We start from the raw sequence: 22,431 nt of genomic DNA, 5'->3' as shown, positions 1-22,431 counted from the left end.
AAAACTCAGTAGTTGTGATTATCTTTCTTTTTTGCTTGTTTTTTCATTTCTTATAAAAAAAATTTGAATTTAATGCGCGCTTTTACCCGCGAGATTCATCTGAAAATGAGCTAAGGCAATCGAGGTCGCGATTATTTTAATTTTTTAATTTAATATACGTTCTTGTACTACTAACTACTGTAATATATTTCACGTAAAATATAAGTGTCAAGTCCACCCTTTATGGTTTTACAACAGGATACGGTACACAACACAACAATACTTCATTTAAGTTTCATTTGCATCAATTATTTCCTTTCAAGAGAAAAGCAAAACTGCCAGTCTTCCCAAAAAGCGCAGCTATTACATAACTGGTTGCATCCAATGAGATCAGCGATCGCATCCTCGTTAACACGCCCTGCAGTGCATCAGCAAAAATCGTAACGCCAGCGAAACAGCGATAATCTTACAAATCTAGTCTTCCACTCTACCCCGTTCTCCCGCCAAGCGAGCTCAAGTTTCCACTATTGTAGGTTTTCTCCATTTTATAGAGCTCACTGGGTGCAATGGGTGCAACATATACGCTTTTCTGCCTGATTTCTTATCGTTCGTGCTGCTATCTAGTGTATAATTGTTGGAGTAGTCAGTAATAGTTATAAAGAAAAGTTGCGAAGCTCTCTTGACGAAGGATCTTTTTTTTTCGTATTCATTTATTTTTTTTTATTAGAAATAACATAAATATTAAAATATTAAATAGGTTAAAATTATTGTTAACGTTTCAAAAAAGAAAAATAGGCTTTTTCGTTTACATACATGATTATTTACATTAGACAGAGCTATCTTTAAAAAGGAAAAGAATGTTTTTTGGCTGTATAAATGGATGAATAAATACATTTTTTTAGTTCATTAATGCATAAATGTGATGAAGTTCAAATTGCCTCCTGCTGTGAGTAATAATAAAATTATTCAAAGAGAAAATAATAAGATGGCATAAACAATTTGATTTATTCTGAAAAAATGCATTGCGTATTCACATGAAGTAGACTTAGCGTATGTAAGAGCAACGATTCATAAAAGAAAAAAAAAAAACAAAGTTCTTGGGAATTGGTTTAAAATTGAAATTGATCATTTGAAGGAAAAAAAAAATAATTAAACTATCAACTGATGAAAGTATTCATTCAACTTCTCTGAACAATAATTAAATATACAATATAATAAAAGTTATTAAAGTAATTTGTTGATAATCACATCTTTAAAAAGTAAAAAGGGTGTTCAACTTTTACTTTTTTAGTTTTTGTATAAATATTAAATTTACTTTTCTTACCACTGTTGACTAAACTTGAAGTCCTGATTTATAAAGATACCCAGATCCATAACATTTTCTGCCTGATTTATGACTGAACCCTGTAAACGATATCTCATACGCTTATTTCCATGACCTAAGTGTAGCACTTGACATTTCCCTACATTAACTGCCATACCCCATTTATCTGTCTACTTAGTAATATGATCTAAATCCTCTTGCAGCTGTTTTACTTGCTCTTCATTTTCGACAATCCCCATAACTTTTACATCGTTAGCAAAACAATTCATGCTTCCAGAAATATTTTCATTGATATCATTCATAAATATAATAAACAAAAAAGGCCCTAAAACTGATCCCTGAGGAACCCCACTTAAAACATCACTCCAATTAGAATGATTTCCTCTCACAACTACTCTTTGCTTCCTACCAGTAAGCTAATTCCTAACCCAAAGTAAAGTTTTTCCTCCTATTAATTCCAATGTCAGCTAACTTGCTGAGAAGAGCAACATGCGGTACCTTGTCAAAAGCTTTTTGAAAATCAATATAAACAACATCCACACATTTTTTGTTACCTAAAGCTGAGGTAATCTTGTCGTAGAAATGCAATAAATTAGTAGTACAGGATTTACATTTCCTGAAACCATACTGCAAACTAGTCAACAGACTATTAGTCTCTAAGAACTTCATGATCTTAATTTTGATCAATGTTTCGAAAATCTTACAAATCACCAAAGTCAAACTTACAGGTCTATAATTCCCAGCAATACCTTTAGACCCCTTTTTGAAGAGTGGTGTTATGTTAGTCAGCTTCCAGTCCTCTGGCACCGTCCCCAAGTTATAAGAAACATTGAAAATATTCAAAATAACATCCACTAATTCCTCTGCACATTCAACTAAAATTTTTGGATAAATATTATCTGGTCCTGGAGCTTTAGTTGCTTTAATCTTTTTCAAATGAAATAAAACCTCCTCCCTGGAAAATACAAAATCCTCAAGCTGTATAATAGCTTGTGTGTTGTTAGTGTCAACTGTTGCGATACAGTTATCGTTAAACACACTGGAAAAAAAGTTATTTAGAACATTTGCAATGTCCCTATCGTTTTGGATTAAATTTCCATACTCATCAACCAAAGGCCCAATTTGACTGTTTCGAGCTTTCCCAGAATTAGCGTAAGCAAAAAACCTCTTAGGGTTCCCATCAATGTCATCTGCCAGCCTTTGCTCCAATTCCCTTTTCTGAATCCGTACCAAATACTTAAAATTTTGCCTTGCCTTACCATACTGGAGCCTCTCCCCACTCTGACCAGTTTCTTTAAACTTACGAAAAGTGGCTTGCTTATAATTAAGAGCTTCTTTAGTCTCCCTGGAGAACCACATGGGCCAAATTTTGGTACTAACATCTTTTCTCCTAAATGGAACATAGTCCCCAACCGTTTTACCAAGTTTATCCTTAAATTCCGTCCACTGCTGATCTACGTCGCTATTTTCCAATCCTGACGAAAAAACCTCTTTCAAGCTCTGCCTAAGTGCAACAAAATCAGTGTTTCTGAAATTGGGCACAAACCTAAAATTATCATCTTTGCACACTTCAAATTTAACCCGGAATCTAATGCTGTTATGATCACTATCTCCAATATGCTCCCCTACACACAACCCCTGAACAAAACTGCCTAGGTCACAAAAAACTAGATCCAAAATCGCCTCCTCTCGAGTTCCCTGAGTTACAACTTGATCTGAGAAACAGTCACCAATTACTTTTAAAAATTCCTCTTCTTTGCCATTACCAGGATAAAAATTATTCCAATCAATACTCGGAAATTTGAAATCCCCCATAATGATAACGGATCCCTTACTGGACATGTCACTAATAATACTGTACATCTGTTTATCTTGTTCCTGGTTTGAATTAGATGGCCTATAAATGTTTCCAAAGCGTAGCTTTTTGCTTTTACTGCTCATCAACTCCAGCCAAACCATATCAATATCAGTAGGCTTATCATTTATGACCAATTCATTGCAAATAAAATTGTCTCTAACATAAAATAAAACCCCACCACCTCTTTTACCTACTCTATCCTGTCTGAACAAATTATACCCAGCAATATGTAATAACTCTGCATCAGATTCGGTAGCCCATGTCTCTGTAATTCCAATAACATCCAACTTCTCATCCATAACTATGCTTTTCAATTCATCCATCTTGTTCCTAATACTGCGAGCATTGGTATAGAAAACTTTAAGCATGCCTAAGTTGCTTTTATTTAACACCCTGAAATTTCCTAAATTACAATTGTTAACATTACTACTCTTGTTCGTCACTTTATTTCCATTTCTAGCAATACCCAAAAAAATTTCATTCTCTCGATACCTGATGCTTGAACCATGACCCCCATTCTAACTTAGTTTTTTGACTCCGAAGCCCTTAAAATTAATCCACTAACCATTTTGACCCCTGTAGAGCTCAGATGCAGGCCATCCCTAGCAATCCAATCCCGTTTACAATGACTCTATACATCAATGAACCTGATACTGCGCTTTTCGCAAATTGACTTCAGTAGCAAGTTCATACACCTCGCAGGTTGATTTAGCCAGCTCCTATGCACTCCATACCTGGAAAGCAAACCAACCACTTGGACATTCGTCGAAAAGCTGGTTGCTTTATCCAACAGGGATTCCCATTCCCTAGAAAACTCCTCCTTTTTACTGTGGCCTACATCATTTGTTCCCACCCACAAAGTAACCATGTCCTCCTTATTCAATACTCCCTTCTTTTCAGCAACCCTTTTACCCGAGCCCCTGGTAAACAACACCTAGCCACCTTACGCTTTACTCTCCCAACTGTGTTACCCACCTCCCTTACCATAGAGTCCCCCAAAATTACACCCTTAGTTTCCCAATCTAACTCCTCATTTGAAACTTCCCCCTGAATCTCTGGAACATTTATACCCTCTACAACTGGCCTACACCCTAATGCTAACTGGGCTTCCAAAACTAGCATCTTAAGTCTTAAGTCTGATAGTTCAGCACATTTAGTGCAAATATAATCCTCCTCAAAAACAGACTCATTTTCCCCCTTATACAGGCAGAACATATGACATAAATCACAAGAGATCCACCTGTCCCCCTTCCCACTCTTTACCTCTTTCATAATGCATATAACACCCATTTCTACTCAGTGAATATGTTCCAAAAGACAAAACAGAAAGATAAAAATGCAAAAAAACACAGAATAAATACTAAAAACAGCAGTAAATAAACAGAGTTGCTACACCCAATAAAGCACACAAGATCAAAAAAAAAACCATGTATGTTCATCATTAAATTTGTTGTAAACGAATTTGAATTTTTTTTTCATTCAAAAATTTTCGTTGTTCACTTTTATAATTAACAGACATTTTTCAGCACCATTTTCATTTTTAAAAAATATGATTATCAACAAACTAGTTTAATAACTTTTATTCTATTGTATATAGTTATTTTTCACTTGGCATTAATTCAAATGAATGCTAATTGTAAAAAGTAAATGAATAGAAAGAAAATAATTCTATTAATGCTTTTTTTTTTCATTTCTAAAATATTTTTTAGCGAAGTTGACTGAATACTTGCATCAGTTGTTGTTACATGAATTTTTTTTGTTCAGAGGATTTATTTTACATCCTCCAAATGTAATAAATATACCAATTCCCAAGAACGTTCAATGTTTGTAATTTTTTTCGTCCAATTTTAAATTACTGTTTTCAGGAATGCTGTTACACATATTAAGTCTATTTCATGTGAATGCGCAATGTACTTATTCAGAATAACACTAATGAAAAAAACCTTTAATAATGCTACACCTTATTTTTGTCTATTTGAATCATTTTACTATTACTAACAATTGCAGGCAGTTTGAGTTTTATCATGATAAAATATCACTGAATTTGAAAATTTATTTATTCACCCATTTATACCAAGAGTAACCAAAAATAAGGCATTCTTCTTCTCTTTCCTTTATAAGATTGCACTATCTAATGTAAATGATCATGCACGTAAATGAAAAAGTATTTTTTCATTTTTTTCCACCGCAAACAAACATGTTAGCCTTTTTAATTATTCGAATATTTATATTTTTGCTAATTATAAAGAATAAATGAATAGTGAAAAAAAAAAAAAAGGAGAACCTCCATTAATAGGGCTTTGCAATCTTATTTTTATAATAATTATTGATCGACACTCATACATTTATCCACTAGATGGCAGCATGAACGATAAGAAAATCATGCAGAAAAGAGAAGATATTGCACTATTTCACCATTTCACCCTGACGCTTTCAGAAACTTTCGGTCTCTAACCGAACGTATTTTGTTTATTTTGATATGCTAAGCTCTGTGTTTCGATGATTTTTTTTTATTATTTTTAATGTTACCTTCAGATGATACTATCATCTGTGGCTTAGAATAAACAGATCTCTTTCAAACTTATATTGTTATTATATCAATCGTGTGACAGTGCCTACGAATTTGCTACATATAATATTCGAATTCTGAACCAACTCAGTTTTGAAGCTTCCGGGAGAGCTGCAGTGTGTATGCAATATTTTATTTACATGCTCAGATTAGTGTGTTAACTCTATATAATGTTGCTCCGGTCTTATGATTTCATCATGAATTTAGCCGCGCATTTTGGTTTATGCATGGAATCGCCTATAGATTGTTATTTTTGTGGGGAGTTGTGACGTTCCTTTGTTAAAAGTATTTTTAGGACATTTTGAATGAATTACGTTTTTTAATGGCTTATTTTTGATAAATTTCGATAATCAACGGACAATAACACTAGCTGCAAAGCAGGGTTTGTTGATTCAAAGCATTTTGATTTAAATCGTAATTAAAATCATGATTTTAATCATGTGATTAAAAAAAATCATTGATTTAAATCAATTGATTTGAATTAAGTGATTTTTAAAGAAAATTATTAATTAAAATCAGTTGATTTTACTTTTATAAATTAATTCTGCATTTTTAGGATGTATTGCTCTAAATTTAACTTCAATGCATTATACTATCTTAACTTCCACAGGAAAAACTACATAAATCCCTCTTTCTATGTGTGTAACAGATTTTCACTCTACTTCTTTTACTCCAAAATTAGTTAAAAACAAAATAAAAATTTTGAGTTTTTCTTACAGACCATGACTAATATAGTTCAGAAAAATAATTGTTCAACATATTATTTTACACTAAAAACCTACATGATAATGGAAACCTTATCTTTAAGCAAAGCATAAAACAAAATCACTTATCTAAGCATTATAACATATTTATAAATCTTAAAATATTATTGAATAGTTAGAAAACTTATCTTAATTTTAAAAGTAAGTTGAATGGGTTCATCTATTGTATGAAATATATGTTTAAAAATGTAAAGTAATTAATATTTACAAATCTTTGTACATTTAAAAAAGATCTGATTTAAATAAAAAAAATCCGATTTAAATAAAAAATATCCGACTTTTTTGATTTAAAAAAAAAATCATAAACCCTGCTGCCAAGGGAAGTTAAGAGTTTTTCTGGGTGGTTGTTATCTATTCTTGGTTTAATACCTATTATAGATCAAGATATCATAATTTTTTTTTTAAAGTAATGTACATTTCGATAGAAATTAACAGCCAAAGGTTTTTAAAATTAATTTTTCCATTGTTTTTTTAAATGTTATTGTCTTTTTTCATGCATAACTAACCTTAATTAACAGGAATTACCCATTTGAAGGTTCACTATGTAGTAACACTAGTTTTCTACTTGCTTTCATCAAGTTTTTCATTGCTTTTTAACTTTAGAAATGAAAAGCTTCTGTTAAATTAACTTATGATGCTCAGTGGTGTTCCTGTACCCATCAATTTTTCTGAGAGTAGATTCCCAGTAATCCACTACGCACAATATGTGTATACGATCATATACATATTGTTGTATCCTTCCTTATTCATATTAGTTGGAAGGTGGTGCGTGGGTTTACTTAAGTAACGAACATCGAAACCGCTTACAAACAACACATACTTTACTGGTACAAGCACACGCAATTACATACATCTTAACAAAAGGTGAAAGCACTTTTTCCTTCTCCGTTACAGTTAGATCTCGATCCAGTTTACATTCTCATACAGTCACAGTTAAAGTTAATAGCATTAAGACACTACATCCCTCCCCCCAAAGTCTTTATAACTACAGATCAAGTCTCTTTGGAGGCTTTCTGATTCGAGTTGACCGTCGAAGCACTGGAGTTAGTTCAGCAGCTGGCAAGGGCTTGGGATCTGGAGCAGCTGTAGGCATTATTGTCTTTCTGGATGGACTTTTTGGATCGGGGTACACCACAGGTGAGTTTGGACAAACATTGGAGCTAGCGGGTTCATCAGAATCTCGGGAAGCCTCGCAAATGGACTCCCTATTTGGCTCGGATTGAACCGTGGACGATTCCTGTACCCTGTATCTAAGGACTGTACTCTGTGAGGTCTCGGACTCGGATACTGCAGTGTTGCGTATCTGGTCGATGTGTCTCTTCCATAACTGTCCGTTAACATCTATGGTGTAATGCAGGTGACCATCTCTACTGACGACTGTACCGAATTTCCACCTTCTATCTCCTTGGCGATAATTCCGTACAGCGACTCGATCACCGGTATTGAAAAATCGATCTCTGAAACAAATATCTTTTTTTCGTCTTAGATCTATCTGGTGTCGAACGTCGGGTATGAGCAGATCAATTAATGTCCTTATCTCTCTCTTCATAAACATGAATGATGGGCTTTGTTGGGTAGTCATGTTTGGAGCTTTGCGATATTGCATTAAAAACGTGTTTATTTTTTGACGAAGGGAACCTGGGAAGTCAGACATCGCCCTTAGCGATTGTTTAACGGTATATACATACCTCTCTGCCTGACCATTACTAGATGGCTTATAAGGAGCACAAGTTTTATGTACAATACCATTGCATTTCAGGAATTTTTCAAACTCTTCTGATTTAAGCTGCGGTCCATTATCACTGACAAGGGTAATGGGTAACCCATATCTCGAAAAACACTCTCTTAGGCATTGGTTGGTGTTTGCAGAAGTAATTTTCTTCATAGGAAATACTTCAAGCCATTTGGAGTACGCGTCCACTACGATAAATAACATGTGTTCGAAGATTGGGCCAGCAAAATCTATATGAATTCTCTCCCAGGGTGCACTTGGATATTCCCAGTAGTGTGTTTTAACTTTTGGGGGATCAGCTTTATGCTTTGCACATTCTGTGCAGCTTCTTACCATCTCTTCAATATCCTTGTCAATATTCTTCCAATAGATGTATGAGCGGGCTATGCCCTTCATTTTCACCATACCCAGATGGCCTGTGTGGAGATCTTCAAGTACTCTTCTTTGGTAGCATTTTGGAATGCACACCCTGGATCCACGTAAGATGCATTCATCTTCTACAGCAAACTGGGCAGTGTCATCTCCCTTCCCTCTTACATGTTTCCCTGATTTTAAGGCATGATAGACGGGCTTTAGCTCTTCATCAAGCTTGGATTCTCTAGCAAGATCCTTTGAAGTAATTGGCAAAGTCTCAATTTGGCACATTTGAAACATAGATATTTCATCTCTCAGATCTAAATTTTCTGATTTTAAAGGAAGTCGTGATAAGAAGTCTGCATTACCATGCTCAGCAGTGTTCCAATATATAATGTCAAATTGGTACGCTTGTAAAAATAATGCATAATGCAATAATCTTGTTGCTGACAATACAGGAAGACCTTTTTTGCAACTAAATATGGCAACAAGAGGTTTATGATCAGTGACCAGAGTAAATCTTCTACCTTTTAAGTATAAATAAAATTTTTTTATTCCCCAAATAATTCCCAAGGCTTCCTTATCTATTTGAGAATATCGCTGCTCCGTTGGGGTCAATGTTCGAGATGCAAATGCAATAGGATGTTCAGATCCGTCGGGAAATTGGTGCGCAAGGACGGCGCCTAAGCCAACAGGTGAAGCATCTGTTGACAAGATAACTGGTAAGCTAGGATCGTAATGAGCAAGGACTCTGTCCGAACATATTTCTTTCTTGATTTTATCGAATGCTTCAGAACATTCCGCATCCCAATTCCATTGAACCCCCTTACGGGTCAATTGATGCAACGGATATGCCAATGTTGCAATATCTTTCGAGAATCGACCATAAAAATTTACAAGTCCCATAAACGACTGAATCTCTTGAACATTTTGGGGAGTTTTTGCCTTCATAATAGCTAAAATTTTGTCATCTGTTTTTGACAAGCCCTGAGCATTGATTTTGAACCCGAGGAATTGTATTTTACTTTGAAAAAATTTGCTTTTTTTATTATTTAACTTTAGGCCATGAAGCCGACATCTTTCAAAGAATTTTTCTAACTTTTGGCAATGGGTTTCTATATTGGGCGTAGCAATGCGAGCATCATCAAAAAATACTTCTACCCCATCTAAATCCTTAAATACAGATTCAATGTAGCGCTGCCATACCGCTGGTGCGGCATTCACCCCATACATTAAACGTTTACAAATGTAGAGGCCTTTGTGAGTGCTTATTGTGAAGAGTTTTTGACTATCTTCGTGCATTTCCATCTGCAGATAAGCTTGACTAAAGTCAATTTTAGAAAAAACTCTACCCCCACTGAGTGATGAAAAAATTTCCTCTACTCGCGGCAAGGGGTATTGCTGGACTTTAAGATTTTTATTCAGCGTGACTGAATAATCAGCACATAATCGTATGCTGCCATCTGCCTTAACAATTGGTACTATTGGGGTCGCCCAGTCACTTGTTTCTGTTTTTTCTATAATGCCTTCCCTCTCAAGTCTATCGATTTCTTCTTCAACTTTATTCTTAAGAGCAAAAGGTACAACGCGTTGTCTGCAAAAAATAGGTTTTGCACCCGGCTGCAGCTCTAATTTGCATTTATAATTCTTTATTTTCCCAACACTCGAATTATCAAAAATATCTGCATACTTGTTAAAAAGTAATTTTACACGATCATTTTCAGCTCCAGTTGTTTTGACATGTTTGATGCCTGCCCAGTCAATATTAATTTTGTGTAACCATTCTCGACCAAAGATCGTGTCTAAATCTTGTTCTACTAGGTAAAGATTTAATTCCTGTTGCTGATTATGATATTTAACATCTACTGTTACGTATCTCAGAGGTACAAGAGAATTTCCATTGTAAGTCTTAAAAACTAAATTAGTAGGAGAAAGTTCCTTTCCAGAAATTTTCCGGAATTTTTTTATGCTCATGACTGATACAGTTTCCCCTGTGTCCAGTTCCATCTGCACTGGTGTATCATCAATGGAAACCGAAATCATTATTGGAGGTTGTTTTGGTTCCTCCTTTAAGTTTGACTTTAGTGTCACTTCATACATGGGTACGCTATTTATATTGTTTTCCCCCACTTGCTTCTGTTTTACAAAATTCTTTTTGGTTTTGGGTGTTCTCTGGGCAGCAAAACAAGCTACTTTAATATGCCCTATTTTCCCACAAAAAAGACATTTTGCAGTCTTAAATTTGCATAAATTCGGAGAATGTTCCTTCGAAAGGCATCTATAGCACGGTTTTTCAATTTTCACTGCCGAGTTTTGAACTTTCGTTTTGTTTACGGGCTGTTTCGTATAACTTTTATTTGAATGTATTACGTTCAATTTCGTACCAATAATAGCATTTGAGCTTTGAGAAGCTTTTTCCATAGCCGAAGCAATAGCTAATGTTTTAGATAATTCCAAATCATCTTCTTCGAACAGTCTATCTAAGGTTGTTCTATCCCGTAACCCACTTACGAAAACGTCTCGGAGCATTGTATTTAACATGTTTTTATCATAATTACAAGGTACCGCTAGCGATCTTAATTCCGCTATGTAAGCACTTATGCTTTCCCCTTCCTGTTGTTTTCTGTTTAAGAACATATGTCTGCTTGGAATTATGAGCGGTTTAGGATTTAGATGTTCCTTAAGAATATCAATAAGAGTATCGAAATCTTTTTCAGCAGGATTTTCTGGAGCAAGCAAATTTTTTAGCAAATTATACAACTTAGCCGATAGGCTAGAAATCAAGGTTTTACCTCTTTTAATTTCTGCAACATTCTGAATATCTAAAAATGCTTTAAAGCGCTCAATAAATGAATCAAATGATTCTGACATTTCGTCATATTTATCAAACTGAACACCAGTTACTTTCGATTTTGAATCTGGTTGTTCTTTCGTTTGTAAAGCTTCCATAAGCATTTTATTTTGCTCAATTAATTGCTGAACTAGTTGCTCCATGACAGATTTTTCTCAATTAGAAATATATCAGAATTAATAATTCCTACCTTGAACTGTCTTCAGTTTAATAAACCTAATCCTTACTTGATTTCGCGCTCTTTATACTCTCAAACATCGTCGCCAGTTGTTGTATCCTTCCTTATTCATCTTAGTTGGAAGGTGGTGCGTGGGTTTACTTAAGTAACGAACATCGAAACCGCTTACGAACAACACATACTTTACTGGTACAAGCACACGCAATTACATACATCTTAACAAAAGGTGAAAGCACTTTTTCCTTCTCCGTTACAGTTAGATCTCGATCCAGTTTACATTCTCATACAGTCACAGTTAAAGTTAATAGCATTAAGACACTACACATATCATGTCATAATTTTTTATGCTTGAGGATATACGCTATATATCCGCACCGCGCTCTCAAGTATCAATATTTATCTACCATTCTACATTACTTCAAAGAATACTAGATATATTTCTGTACAGTATTTAAAATAATTGTAACCAAAAATAAATAAAATTCAGACAAGGGTTCAGCATTGAATTTTTTGACCCAAAACACTATTAAAAGCTCAGAATTCCGTTTAAAATTTAAAAATCCAGTGATTTTAAGAAAAATAAAAAGAGATTCTGTTTGTTTACCTCTTAACAAAGTGTACTAAAGATCAAAAATTCGAAAAATCGGATTCCCATAGCGGATGCAAAGAGATCGCAATTCTCAAAGTGAAGGCATCAAAAGTATTAAAATGGCTTGTAAAAGAAATATTTTTGATAAAATTATTTTAAAATTGCATTTTAGAGTCTTATGATAAATATATCATTAATGTCTGTGGACACAGTTGAAGCAAAAAAAAAAAAAAAAAATAAATAAATAAACCATTGATTCAGCATTTTAATTTTTGACTCATAAAAAAAAATGGAATTTTGCTTTAAAAACCTGAAATGAGAGTTCTAACAAAAATAAAGAGACTCTTCATTTATTTGCATCCTAATAAAGTGAAGTTAGCTTGAAAAAAGAACAAAATATAATTCTCATATCGGATGTTAAAAGATTGCATTTTTCAAAATGTAGACATCTAAAGAAAAAAAAACGGTAAGTGAAAGAGTTTTTTAAGTGAATCATCCTTTTTAGCATCGAAAAATCAAACTCGTATAATTTTCTCCCAAAATAACAGTTAAACACCCTAAAAACGCAAATATTGACAAGCTGGTAAAATGATGAGAATATTTTCTAATCAAGTCATTAGCGATAATTTTGAAGTTGGTAACCCTATCTGAAGCAATGATCATATTTCCCCCCACCCTTACTATCCCTTTGCAGTTCTAAGCTCATTTCCCTGATACATATTATTATTATTACTGTTTATTAAATCATGAGCAGGGAGAAAAGTGCTTACCAAAGCCTTTTCAGAAAAATTTACAACAACATTGCTGCTAATTAGCTGTGATAAAACAAACAAACAAAATTATTTAAAACCAAATTTATTTTCAGCTGTTAATTTCTTTCCAAGAAACAAACAGCAAGCAATATATTTATTTGGCAGTAGCAATTATTTATCGCTTGCAGGAGCATCACAAGAGTGCTGATTTTTTTTTTCTTTGCAAAATTAGCACATTTTGTATAAGCTGATCCCTCTAATTTGACTTTAAAAAAGGTTTCAAAAATAATTGGTTTTACACACGGAAATATGCATTATTTTGCTTTCAGATTTGCTCTTTCAATAAAAAATATTCTCTGGCCAGACACTTGGCTTTAAATGCTCCTTGATTTAACAATATCCTTGATTTATGGATTACTGTTTCCACTCTCTTGACAATTGTTAAATAGGGGTTATACTGTGCTTGGATTTGTATGCATAAAGTATACACAAATGAAAAAAGTGCCCTTTTGATTAAATTAAAGTGCCCATCCCATTCCCATTAAAGTTGAAAGCACCCTGCCCCTTTTTTGGCCTGAGGGAAACAAGTAATTGAGTAAAGAGCAAGCGCGGATCCAATGGGGGGGGGGTCATGACCCCCCCCTTAGCCAGACCAAACATTACACAACAGGGCCTTTTTAATCTTCCTGTTACTGAATTTTTCGAAGGAGAAATTGAGGACCACCCAGTTTGTGAACAAATTTAAATTATATCCAAGCACAAAATTATGGGGGTTGGGGCAAGTGGGTCATGACCTCCCCCCCCCCCCTAGCTAGACCAAACATACCCCAACAGAGCCTTTTTAATCTTCCAGTTACAGATTTTTTCGAAAGAGAAATAGAGGATCATCCACTTTATGAACAAATTTAAATTATATCCAAGTGCAAAAATAAGGGGGGAGGGGCAAGTGTGGATCCAAGGAGGGAGGGGGGATGGTTCATGGGGATCATGAGCCTACTCCCATTAACCAGACCAAACAGATTCTTTTTATTCTTCCAGTTACAGATTTTTTCGAAGGAGAAATTGAGGATCACCCAGTTTTAATAAAAAATTTAATTATATCCAAGCGCAAAATTTACGGAGGGGAAAAGCGTGGGTCCAGGAGGGGGTTAGGATCATGAAGGTCATGACCCCACCCCCCTTAACCAAACCAAACATTACCCACCAGATCCTTTTTAATCTTCCAGTTACAGATTTTTTTTCGAAGGAGAAATTGAGGATCACCCAATTTGTGTACAAATTTAAATTATATCCAAGCGCAAAAATAGGGGGTGGGGTAGCGTTTTTGTATTTAAATTAGAAAGTTTTACGTGCTGAGAGCTCTGGCTTTAAGCAGTTCGAAGCAGCATATTGCAGTTATATATAGACTGCAATGCATATCTCAACACAAAATACCTACTACCTCTAAAAAACGAGACAATGTAGAGGCTTTGCTTTAAAACAAAAGTAGAGAGGGGGTGGGGCAGGGGTTAAAGTAATTTTTGTTGGATATTTATAAACAAATTCTGGCAAATAGGTTTTTCTGTAAAAACCTGGAATTACTTCTTGAATTTTTTTTTTTTTTTTAAAGAGGAATATATTGTTTGAACAGATCATTGCTAAACCTCTATTGCGGTTACATCTATATTTGCACATAAACAATTAATATTCGTAAAAGAGTTTATTTGCGGAAAATAAATTTCTTTAAGTGTGCGTAAAACAGTGAAACCTCGTTTAACGTACACCCCTCATTTCGGAGTTTTTTTTTCCTCCATTTTTTAGGATTAAAACATTAAATTTCCCTTTATTAAAGTGGAGACTCTCGAACTCGGTCACGAATGCAACTTTTCTTGTAAAAAGGATTTTTACTCTCATTAAAACGGACACTCTTCGACAATTTTGGTGAAATGTGGTTAGTTTTCAATCTTACAGCATTTTTGCCGCAAACTCTGCTAGCAGGTACTAATAACGAAGTTTTGCACAAAGTGGGGGATTTTTATAAAGGACTTTTGCCAGTTAATACATTATCGCTGCAAGTTGAATATCAACTGTGGGTTGCGAAGTGGACATGGGAAAAGAATCAAAATCCAGTTAAAGATTTCCCTCCATGTATCATAAAACTTATCGAAGAATGTGACAAGGACATGTATCCTGGAATAAATTGCCTTCTTCGACTCATAGCTACATTGCCAGTTAGTATTGCCACAAGTGAGCGAACCTTCTCGACATTGCGGCGTTTAAAAACCTGGTTAAGAGCCTCAATGTGTGAGGAACGCCTTGTGGGACTTTCTCTCTTAAATATCCACAGAGACATTGATGTAAACATCGACCACATAATCACTAGATTCACGAAGAAGTCAAAAAGGAAGTTAAACTTTATCTTGTGAGAAAATGTGTGGAAGAAAACCGTTCTGATATACTAAAATAATGTTTGGAGGGGACCCTGGAAATTGAAAAGCGCTCACCTTCACCAATGTTATTTTTATGCTCCTCTCATGATTTAATAAACAATAATAATATGTATCTGCAAAATGAACTTAGAACTGCAAAAGGATAGTAAGGGTGAGGAAAAAATGTGATCGCTTCAGATAGGGTTACCAACTTCAAAATTATCACCCACGTCTGGCGTTGAACCTTTATAATGACTTGATTAGAAAATATTCTCATCATTTTTCTAGCTTGTCAATATTTGCGTTTTTACGGTGCGGTGCGATGTTTAATTGTTATTTTGGGGGAAAATTATATGGGTTTTGATTTTTCGATGCTAACAAGGATGATTAACTTTAAATAAACTCTTTTAATTACCGTTTTTTTTTCTTTAGATTTTGAAAACATTTCTATATTTTGAATCTACATTTCATCTACATTTTGAAAAATGCAATCTTTTAACATCCGATATGAGAATCATATTTTGTTCTTTTTTCAAGCTAACTTCGCTTTATTAGGATTCAAATTAATGAAAAGTCTCTTTGTTTCTGTTAGAACTCTCATTTCAAGTTTTTAGAGCAAAATTCCATTTTCTGTTATGAGTCAAAAATTAAAATGCTGAATAGATGGTTTATTTTATTTTATTTTTTGGGTCAACTGTGTCCGCAGATATTAATGATATGTTTATCATAGGACTCTAAAATGCAATTTTAAAATAATTTTATGAAAAATATTTCTTTTACAAGTCGTTTTTACACTTTTGATGCCTTCACTTTGAGAATTGCGATCTCTTTGCATTCGCTATGGGAATCGGATTTTTCGAATTTTTGATGATTATTACGCTTTGTTAAGAGGTAAACAATTGAAATATATTTTTATTTTTGTAAAAATCACAGAATTTATAAGTTTTAAATGAAATTCTGCTTTTTAAGAGTGTCTTGGGTCAAAAAGTTGAATGCTGAACCCTATTTTGAATTTTATTTTATTTATTTATATTTTTGTTACAATAATTTTAAGTACTGTACAGAAATATATCTAGTATAATTTAACATATTGTAGAATGGTAGATAAATATTGATACTTGAATGAGCGATGCCCCCCCCCCCCCGCCAAATATCAGAAAAAAATCCAGAATGATTTTCTCGACGTAGAAGAGGAAAACACTCAACTTTAAGTTTAATTGATTCAGTTTGTGCCATCTCTAAATTCTAAAATTTCGTTTTAACAAAAAAAAAAAAAAAAAAAAAAAAAATTTTTTTGCGAAATTTTTTGATTTTTCACAAAATTAATTCATTTTTCACAAAATTATTTGATTTTTCACAAAATTATTTGATTTTTCACAAAAAACGGACCCTGTGAAAAATCCTGGACAGACCCATGTGTGTAGTCTATTCCAGTCAAGAAAAAATTATCTCTGAAAATCTAATCGTATGATAATACAAGCAATTTTTAAAAAATGATACTCAAATTGTAATATTTTGTTGTAACTCAAAAATTATTTTGATATTATCGAATGATGAATTGGGACCTTCCAATATTCGGTGCAGTATTTATTTAGTTAAGATTTATTTTACTTCTGTTTTTAATATTTCTCACAATTGTCAAAGTCACTCATTCAATCATCTAATAAATCCCCACGTTTTATTTACTTAGTAATTTGATCAAAAATATTTTTCACAATCGAATAGAACATATTTCATTCGAAAAATATTTCAGTTTTCTCTTTGCCCCATGGAAAAAAAAAGTTAACATTTTCCACATTTTTATTTGAAGAAACTATTTTATTGTCAAAAATCAAAAATAAGGTTTCAATGCAGGTTTTGTTATAAAATACAATGTTTTTTCGTTATGTACTGTAATTTTCAAAACAAATTTCCAGTTTGTTCATTTTGAAAAAGCTCAGTCATGTTAACTATTTCACTTTGCCCCACATTCCCCTACTAAAAACCCTGTATAATTTCACCGAGATGCTATAAAATAAGCGGTTTCAATTAGAACCGTTGTCATAATGATTATAACATGCGGGTAAAGTTTTTAATTATACCCGTACTTCATTTGAGTTTTTATAAATTAATTTATGTGTTAACTATAAAATATTATGTAACTAAGAAAATCATACCTTCATAACGTGTAAGTTTGATTGTATTTAGTTTATAGTATATTTACATTAGTAATATTGTATTATATTTTATTTTATGTAGAAATTATTTCTTTCAAAGTAGTTGTCGATTTGTTCTTAATGCCCTGATGCAGATGACATACCATTTTGATACTAAATGCCGTTTCTATTAATATTATATGGCTTAGCCAAGAAACTACCATGCGATTTTTTTCATTCTACGTCTTTTATAAGCTAAAAAACAAATCTATTGTTTCCAAAATAGCTTCTTGGATAGAAATGACTCTTCTAGGCTACACATTATTTTAAAATGTTAATAGTTGATTCCCTCAAAGAGGAATTAACAGACGAAATGCGGTATTAGGTTCTTCGATGAATTAAATGTATTCTGCCGCTCTGGCCTCTGACTCCTGAAGTACAGTTGACTCTTTTACCTGAACACCCAGATATTCTGAACACATTTTGATGGTCCCGGGAATCACGTATGCATTACTTTCGTCTCCCCCTATACTGAACACCCTCTTAAACTGAAGACTTTCTTTCGGTCCAACGAATGTTCAGAATACAGAGAGTCTATTGTACTTCCTTAGGAAACAAAATACTTTTCATCAAATATGCTTTGTGTGTTTTGTGTTCTTTTTCATGATGGAAAGTTTTTTATTTATGTAAAAGAGAATTCAATTAAAAAATTAAATAAAATAGTTGCATTCATTTATTTCTTTGGGAGGAGCCTGAACCCCCTGGACTTCCCCTAAATTCTGCTACTGACTATTCAGTATGGTACTTCTACAATTTGAAATTCTTGTTCGATTTATAATTTTTTCATTTTCATTTTAGTTTAATCTAGTGTGTTGACCAACATAAATGACTGCTGCCTCTGCTAGTTCAAATTATAAAAATCAGGCCGCCACAAAGTTTAAAAATTGTAACGTTTAGAATATACATAGTTTTCTTAGAAGCATACTGTATTTTTTGTTTTATATATGCTAATAATGCAACAACAATTTGTTGGTAAGTAAGAAACAAGCACAAGATTTCAATACCAACGTTTTCAGATCCTTCATACATAACGAAATATGGTAAAACTACGATTTAGACCGAAGAACCCCCTTTTTTTTGACGAGCATGTTGTTACCCCCCCCCCCCACCAAGATACCGTTGTTTGTGGGTACACGTTTGGTGACCCTTCCCTTAACCGGAGCCTGGATCCGCCCTTGGTAAAGAGATAAGGTCAAGGGACCCTAGTCTTGTGTCCTTTCAAAGAGTTTAATTTTCCTATGATTTTCATTCACTTGTAAAGTGAGTAGTGATGTAAAATACCCGGGTATTTATTTTTAGGGGTAAATACCCAGGGTATATACCTGGGTAAATTCCCAAAATGGGTATTTATTTCAAAAATTTATATTCAACTGAAATACTTTTCTGTATGTATTCCACTATATATATAATCAACCATATACAAAACAATAAATTTTTGTCCAAAAATTGTATTTTGATCACATATTTAAAGAATTATTGTGTGAAACAACTTAGCAATCTAATATGATATTCACATTAAATGTGTTGGATATGCCTACTCAACGTTGATAGCCAAATTTCAGATATAAAAAGCCATTCTACAAAAAGTAAAAAGCTTAACTCGTTATAAAAAAAAAAAGCAAACAACCCATTTAAGTTTTAGAATAGTTCATTCTAAATTCTGACAGTTTTCTTTTTGTAAAATTTCATTAAGCCTTTAATTAAAAAAATTATAATAGGGTAACAACCCCAGTAGTTGGCACTTTAAGTGTTTGTCCTTAAACTTACCTATGTTTTCATTACTTAGAAAAAAAAAATATTCACTTGCAAATATTTTTGTATTAAAGAATGCACATCTGTGCATGTATTTAGTACACTAAAATCAAAATTATTTGAATTGATATTTTTTTAAAAATATGTATGTATAAAGTTTCTAAAATCACCAGTAATTGGCACCTGATACCCCAGTGTATGACGCCTTGTGATCCAGTAATTGGCACATGTTAATAAAACTAAAATCACTCTATTTTTCACTTTTAGATTACATACAAAATTTATCATCATAAGAAACATAATGAATGTTAATTCAAAGTAGGTAATTTTACATAAATTAATGCTAAACCACACATCTTGACGTTGGAAACGTATTTTAGAGAAATGAAAATAAATTTGGAATGTTGCATGGAAAAAAAATATCGAGATTGTTGCTGTTTCGTTAGTCGGTATGCAGTTTCAATTTTACAATTTAAAGCTGTTTCCGCAGAAAAAGGAACATTGAGCCGATGATTCTAAGGGATCATAAAAAATAAGCCGATTCTCTACAGTGAGCATTTCTGACTGATGGCCTAACATATTTGTTTTTTATTGTCTCTCTCAAAAATTTAACAGTATATTCTGTAGGATTCAAATCAATAGAAGAACCCATGTAATATAGTTGCTGCAAAAGTATCAGAAAAGAAACATATTGCACAACACATTAGTGTTTATAGGCAGGCACATGTGCCAATTACTGGAGACTAACAAAACTGAAGCATCACTAAATGGCATCCATCATTATTTCAAAAATCCAAGAAGGGACAAAATATATTGCTACCACTCAAAGTAACACCTTTCAACTAAACAAAACTTTGACAACGAAAATTTAAAATGTATTTTAAGTCATATTTTAATGGATTAATGCGCATGCTTCCCGCCAGAGAAGAAGCTTTTGCGATAAAAATGGCTGATTCGACACAAGCCACGATTGTTTCTCTTTCCTATGCACTGCTACCATTTAATAACATGAATTAAAGTTATAATCTTTAAAATAAATGTACATTCAGTTGATGTATAGCCTTCTACTTTAAAAAGATTGGACACGAATTTTATTTTAGGACATTTTTTTAGAAGTGCCAATCACTGGTGACCTGCCAATTACTGGGGGTGTGACCCTACATAAATTTTTATATTTTTAATCTTTCATTTTACAGTTTGTTTTAAAAAGAAAATTATCTTCTTTTGATACCACCCAAAACTTTTTTGCAAAATGCGCAATTACTAGTTGATTTACCCTGCCTTCGGATGAATACCCAAAAAAATATTTACCTTCCCACCCTACATCACTAATTGCGTGTATTAAAAATAGTTTCAATAAATCTACATCTTGAAGTACCGGGGAACAAATGCAAATGAGCAAGGCAACAGAAAACAATATTTTGAATTTTTCTTTTGCTTATTAATGTGAAAACTGTTTCTATATTTGCCACGTTATCACTTAAACAGCAATAAAATAAATGAATAACATCACAGTGTCTTAATAACTTCTCAGTTTATTCTTCCAAACATCCCTCGTGCTTCCTTTTTTTTTTTCATTTTGGATATGACTAACCTAGATTGTGATTTTGAAATTCTGAAGTTCATCATTGAATTGCTTATACTTCTCCAATTATTACGTTGAAAAGAAAGATTCTTTGTTTCACAATGTGTTTCATTCATGATTTCATCAATTCTTTCAATAAAAAATATTATAAACTATGTAATAATACATAAGTATCAGTTTTACCAATTATTTCATATTTAGATTTTTAAAAACAATCCCATTCACTTTTTGCATTTTTTTTGTAAAGTACCCAGTTTTTGGGTATTTACCCAGGCCTTGGGTAAACACCCAAAAAATATTTACCTACCCGCTGGGTATTTATCCGATCCACATCAATAAAAGTGAGCGAAAGAAGTTTACAGTCTTGCATAATATAGACGAACGCGCGAAAGGTGTTTGCAGAAATTATTTGGCTCTACGGAATTTTTTTGAACTGCTAACGTTAATTTAAAAAACAAAAGGGAAATTTTAAAATCCTTGTAAATTTCCGTTGAAACCTTTTTTCGGAAACCTTTGTGTGAAAAAAATAATGGTTTCGGCAGTTTTCTTCTGTTGTTGAAAAATAAGCATAAAATATATGTTACTTTAAAAAAAATAAATAAATGATTTAAAGCACTTTTTTTTTGTCTTTTTCATATTTGAATATAAATTTAATTCTTTGTTCAAGGGTGAATTAGGCAAAATGATTATTTGCTGAAAATTTTCCGGTTAGGTTTTGTGTTCCCAGAAAGCTTTTCATTTTTTCTAAGTCTGGAAGTTTAGCTTGTGAACTAGCCGAATGACACTGCCCGTTAGTACTGATGTATGATGTTGTGCCAGTAAAAGGGTTTAAGCTCAGTTCAAAAGTTCTTCAGCAAAAAAGCTAAAATTGAAAAAGATGTTTTAGAAAAATGTCAAAATTTAATGAAATACGATATCTTTCCAAACACCTCATTGCAGTGGCGGCTCGTGCTTAGAAAAAGTGAGAGGGCCAGATCATGGGTGCACTCGCCTGGTCCCCCCCCCCCCTTGGTTTTTGAAAAAAAAAAAAAAAATTAAAAAAATAATATATTTTTTTAATATTTAAACTTTTTTTTTGTTAAATTAATAAAATTAAATATATTTTTGCAACTAATTTAAAAACAAAGAAGTAATAACTTTTAAGGTATATTCAAAACTAAAATGTAAATAATCTAAAAAATAATGATTGCTTCCAGGTCCCAATACAGGCTGATTTTGCTACCGTTTTTTGGTACCTTCACAAAAATCTTGTTTTAAAATCGGTATTTTCACAAAAATCAAGTTATAAAATCAGTGGCTTCACAAAAACATCGAAAATTTCACAAAAATTCGCATTTTAAAATATAAAATTTGTTTCTCTGTTTAAAACAAAATTTACTCATAAAATAAAATTCTAAGCAGGTTTATATGAACAATCGCTTAAATAGAAAACTTTTTGTAGTATTTTAACTAATTTTTAGCTGTTTCTCGCCAAAGTGTATTTATGCAATATTATCGCAATCGTTCAACATCTGTTTTGGGAAACCGTTTTTCTCATAATT

General features: G+C 33.0%; 1 protein-coding gene across 3 annotated transcripts in view; it reads left to right on the top strand.

Moving 5' to 3' along the window:
* Positions 1 to 5,604: 5,604 nt before the first annotated feature.
* The window catches only part of LOC129220408 (uncharacterized), an 86,214-nt gene continuing 69,387 nt past the window's right edge, over positions 5,605 to 22,431 (top strand). Inside the window, exon 1 of one of the 3 annotated variants that reach the window (XM_054854825.1) lies at positions 5,605 to 5,846. The gene's annotated coding sequence lies outside the window, so the exon portion shown is untranslated. Of the gene's footprint in view, positions 5,851 to 22,431 lie in introns of all 3 variants that reach the window. The other 2 variants (XM_054854824.1, XM_054854828.1) reach the window with 2 other exon arrangements.

Source organism: Uloborus diversus, chromosome 4, assembly GCF_026930045.1.
Source record: "Uloborus diversus isolate 005 chromosome 4, Udiv.v.3.1, whole genome shotgun sequence".
Lineage (NCBI taxonomy): Eukaryota > Metazoa > Arthropoda > Arachnida > Araneae > Uloboridae > Uloborus > Uloborus diversus.
The sequence above is the reverse complement of the archived record's forward strand: the minus strand, read 5'-3'. Positions and strand labels throughout refer to the sequence as shown.